The following is a 5,305-nucleotide window of genomic DNA, read 5'->3' on the forward strand; positions in this document are numbered from 1 at the left end:
ATATATAATTATAGTTGACATACAGTATTATTCAACATCAGTTTCAGAATCATTATGTGCTTTTGATCAGGAACTATACCATCTCTACTGTGTGATTTTTATTTTCTTGAGGTTGGATTTTTCTCCATCACGGATTGATGTTGATACATAAACAGGAGTTCATGGGGGAAAGAGAGCTATGTGTCACTTTATAATATAGCTCACATTTCTGTAATGCATTTCTTGTGAGTATTGACAAATGAACACCTCTCTGTCCTTTTTTGTGTCTTTGTGTAAGGGATTAAGTGTTTCAGTACTGATCATCAGATAAATTGTTCTTTTTTCTCTGGAAGTTCTTTGATACGTTGGCCAATTTTTTGACCAGTATGAGAAGGAGGGGACAGAGGCCTGGGAGAGTGGTCAGAGAAAACTCTCTGTAGAGGTGACATCTTCACCCGAGTCCTTTAAGGGACAGGGTTAGAGAAGGGAAAGGAGTAGAAGAAAGATACTCTGGGTCAGGGGAGAGCTTATGTGGAAATGAAAAGCTGAGATACAGCACAGTCATTTTGTGGAGTTAAAATCAGCTAAGGCGAGCTGAAGTATAGTGTGAAGAGTGGACATAGCTGACACCCGAGAAGTAAACCAGACCTCAAAGAGGCGGCTGAGGCCCTGACTCTCTCCTGAAGGTTTCCGTAGCTATTGAAAGAGCTTAATGTAATCACTGCCTAGGTTTCACTGTCTTGTATTTCCCAAGCTAGAAATTGTGTTAGAATTGAATTGTAATGTTTTGAAAGGGGTTGAAGAGAAAAGAGAAAGGGTAAAGATGTTGAATGAAATGCATTATTTCTCCCCTTTATATTGATTACACTGTTTATCATGCATTATACAAGGCATTGTGCCCGAATATAGTGGTCACTGGTATATTTCTGCTGTTTTTCCAACAAGATGATATCTTGGCTATTTTATTGTCTTACTACAGAAGTCCCTTTGCTGGACACGCGTCAGTATCGATTCAGGACACTTAGAATCCCAAGATTTTTATGTTTCCTACCTAATATTAATCATTCAGCATTTATTTATTTATTTATTTATTTATTTATTTATTTATTTATTTATTTAATACTGCTATTAGAGCTAGAAGCTCATCTAGAGCAAAAGGTACAAGGTACTTACCCTACGTAAACATTGTTCTGTGTATGCCTGTAAAGTGAGATAGTCTAAGTGATATTTTAGTTCTCTTATAAAAAAGGTAGCTAATGCAGACATGCAGTTTTTTTTTAAACCTGGCCATTCAAACACATAGTTTAAAATTAAGATGATAGCTGGGCCAGCCGAGTGGTGTGTTGGTTAAGAGCTGGCTTGGGACGCCAACTCTGTGCAGCAGGGCCCCGGTTCGGATCCCACATNACTTGTCTGTTCCCCTTTCCCCAATTCCCCAGCACTGTTCCCATCCCCCCAATTCCCCAATAAAAATCTTTAAAAAAAAAAAAAAAAAAAAAAAAGAGATGGTGGTTACACTTGTAAGATATTCTTCCACACATTAAAGGTTAATAACTACATCCTCACTAGTAGTTTATACATATCTGAGTTCTTTTTATCACCTGTAGTAATGGCTTATACTAAAGCAGCTACAAAGATTGTTGTGAGCCAAATTAAGTTTACCAGATAGGAGTAGTGACAAATACTTATATAGAAATCCCTATGGGCCAGACATTTTTAAAGTGCTTTACAAACATCTCATGTCGTTTTAGAATACCGTTGTAAGTATTTTATCCTTTTTCATATAGTTTCTTTTCAAATAGCTGTAGTAATTGCAAGCAAACTTTTGATGTCTGTTTGTGCATTTGAGACAAATATTTGAGGGCTCCTGTGTGCTGTGGACTCTGCATAGTGATGTTATTTAGAGATTTCTGATTCAAGCTACAAGGCTATTCTTTCTGCCCTTAGTTTCATAAACCATTGAGACACACTTTTTACCAACTGCAGCTTTTATATCTATAAACTTCTACCATGTTGGTGTGGTGTCTGGACTCTCGCCGTCTCACGTGGCTGAAGACAGCTGCATTAGTGGAGGCACTAACAGCTCTAAGGGAACCGCTTTTCTCTCCCTAGGCGCCGTGCTCCACAGGCAAACTTAACTGGGAACTTGGGAACAGCTTTCCACAGGCCTCTAACCTGAGTTCACCGATTTCCTGTTGCCTATATGCTAGTCTTTATAATCAGCAGGGTTTTACTTTCCCTCATATTACTAAAATGTCCTTTGACAGTCTAGACTTTATAAAAATGGGGTCTTCTGTAGATGTATTCTGTTCTAGTGTGTCTCCCACACAAGCCCTTTGGGGATGTGCTGTGAAGAGAAGGCAGATGGGTGCCCTGTGTTGTTAACGATACACATGCGTTATACCTGCAGAATTAGATCTAGTGTGTTTTCTGGGAGCACTAGAGAGTAAGTCATGTGAAAAGTTGTTGGTATTTCAATACTGTGATGATAGACAGAGAGAAAGACATGATGCTCACATTTATCTACCTACCTTTCAGTTTCTAACCATGGGTATTAGACACCCTCTACAGAACAGTGTTCCACCTTTGCTCTTCTTGTTTCATATTCCCTATATTTTAAAACTAGTGTCTTAAAATTTTAATCAACTTTAACCTTTTAATTAAAGCTGATACAAATTATTTCTATAGAGCTTTTTTTTTTTTAGTCAATAGCATTTACATATGTAAGTGGCATTTAGTGTTTTAAATTAAGGTCTGCAGTGTCTTGTAGGATGTCCTGTGTTGAGAAAGCTTAATATATGAAAACGGAAGCTTACACATTAGTAAATTAGGAGATTGTCCTTATAGTACACTTTAGAAGACTTCATAACTGAATTTCTTTGAAACGGAGAGTATCATTGCTGTGTTTAAAATGGTATTTTATTTGAAAATGTTTATACACTGCTTTTCAGGAATGTAATCTTTATAAAAAATGAGTTTTCCTACTTTATTTCCTATATTTCACATTTCCTATATTTCATTAGGAGACATTCTGCAAAGAATGTTATCAAAGATATACATTGTATATTTTCATGTTGTTAAGCATTGATACAAAAATAAGTGGCAAACTTGTTTGTTTGGTCCTACAAACCTTAGTAATTTAATTGAAATATACAAAGAAAATGTTATAACGCTCCCCGAACTTTCTTTTCAGTAAATTAAAATTTAAAAACTTGTGAACTATTAATATAGTATGTAATTATGTAAGAACTTTAGATATATCCTAGAGTATTAGAAACTAGAAATGAAAATCACCAGTCCAATTATTTATACACATGTGTGTATATACATTGAATTTATACAAAATGAAAGCCCAGAACCAATGGAAGGGTTCTACATCAAAATAAATATTATGCTAAAGACATGAAGTGAGGATTTTAGCAGCCGCTGCTACACAATAAACGACTAAGATTACTTTTGTATCCATTTTTTGCTTTTGTTTTGTTGGAATAGTAACTGTTTCTGCTCATTGTATTTTTAAAATAGCTGTGACTTGGTGGCATTGGAGAATATTCAGTAAATGGCTTATGTGGAATTCAGTTCATTTAAGGATGTAAATGCTGGGGCCATTTATCTCTCTTGTTAATATGTTGTGAATTGTTCCCAAATAGAGGTACTTTCTTCACAGGAATACTACTGGACTTAAAAAACAGTTCCACTTGCGTTATCTCATTTGGTCTTCAGGTCCAGGGTAAGCTTTGTCAGAAGTAGAAATTGAGACTCAAGTTCAATGAATTGCCCAGAGTCAGGTAGCAATTTAGTGGCAGATCTGGGATTAGAACCTGGGTCTTGACATCATCCCCTTCTTTGCTCCCCAGTTTACTGAATCCATTGGAGCTCTGGAACATTTCACCATATATAGATAAGATGTTATACATATACGAGTACCAGTAATGTATAACATGTAGCAAACATGAATAAGTTTTCCTCAATAATGAACAGAAAATTAGGATAATTGCAATAAGATTAATAGATAACATTTGTCAAGTACTAATATGACTTGGTACTCTTTCAGGGACTTTTATGTATATTATTAAATCTCTGATGTTCCCATTTCACAGATGAGGCAATTGAGGCACAGTATAAATGAAATAAGGTGATGATAATTTGGATTCTAAAAGAGAAAATCTGCTTTTTGGAGTCTAAATAATCCCTGCCTGCTTTCAAATTACAAAGGAATTTGGAAATGATATCTTAAAGAAAGATAAGGAATCAATATAAGATGGATCTATCAGTTATTAAATAAAAACAGCTGGTAGTAAGAGTGATCATTCCAGGCATACATGATTTAAAATCAGTAGTTCTCAAAGTGTGGTGTCCCAACCTGCAGCATCAGTAGAGGACTTGTCAGAAATCTAAGTTCTTGGGCCCCACCTCAGACCGACTGAATCAGAAACTTTTGAGGTGAGGCCTAAGCAGTCTTGTATTAGCTTGAACTAACTTGTCCTAAGTGCAGGGAGACTGAAAACTGCAAGTTAACATGCAATCTCTTGGCAGTGGTTATCCAGCTTTTAAAATAGTCTTCTCCCCAAGAATATCTATCCTCTGAAACAATTTCAAGCAGTGAACAAGCACAAATTGTAACTTTTCAGACCTTTTTAAAAATCAATTCAAAATAGTATGCTGATGTGGTTGTGAATTGCAAACTAGGGAACACATTTCTAATGGGTTACCTCCCAGTTCAATTCTACCTGGTTACAAGTGCTTCTTTGAGTGTATTTAGGGGGTCTGGTGGGAATGTGTGGGACGTGGACTCCAGTTCCCCAGTTGAGCAAAAAAGAAAGATAAATGACTTTTGTCTTCTGAGATCATCTGGTGCTGACTTTATAAAACTGGAGGCGTGATTATGTGAAGGTTTTCTGACAGTGTTCTGATGTCCTCAGAGAACCTTTTTGAGCCTGTTTTTTCTCCCATGCTACAGATGAGGAATGGAACAGACAGGGAGTGTTAAGAGGCTTGCCTAATGTTTTACAGGGCTGCAGTGCAGCGGCAGGGAAAGGGGGACAATAGTGAGGCATCTGAAGACCAGACAGCTTCCCTGCACCCCCAGCCTCCTGCCCTACTCTTTTATTCCTCACAGCCTACAGCAGCAGGGTGGTGATTCACACTCAGGGCGAGGCTCGCCAGCCTCGTGGCCCGTCCCCTCTTCCCACGTGTCCTGCACTGTCACCTCACATGGCAATCACCATAGCTCTTGCAGTTTCAGTTTTCCAATTTTTATTTTGCTATGTGCTTGAATATTATCATTCATCACACAATTATTGGTTTTCATTATGTGCTTTTTTTT

At 37.2% G+C, this 5,305-nt stretch overlaps 1 protein-coding gene across 11 annotated transcripts in view; it reads left to right on the top strand.

Moving 5' to 3' along the window:
- Positions 1–5,305, top strand: part of MEF2A (myocyte enhancer factor 2A) — a 126,374-nt gene that overhangs the window by 75,914 nt on the left and 45,155 nt on the right. The window lies entirely within an intron of this gene.

The sequence above is a fragment of the Hipposideros armiger genome, unplaced genomic scaffold (assembly GCF_001890085.2).
Source record: "Hipposideros armiger isolate ML-2016 unplaced genomic scaffold, ASM189008v1 scaffold_35, whole genome shotgun sequence".
Classification (NCBI taxonomy): domain Eukaryota; kingdom Metazoa; phylum Chordata; class Mammalia; order Chiroptera; family Hipposideridae; genus Hipposideros; species Hipposideros armiger.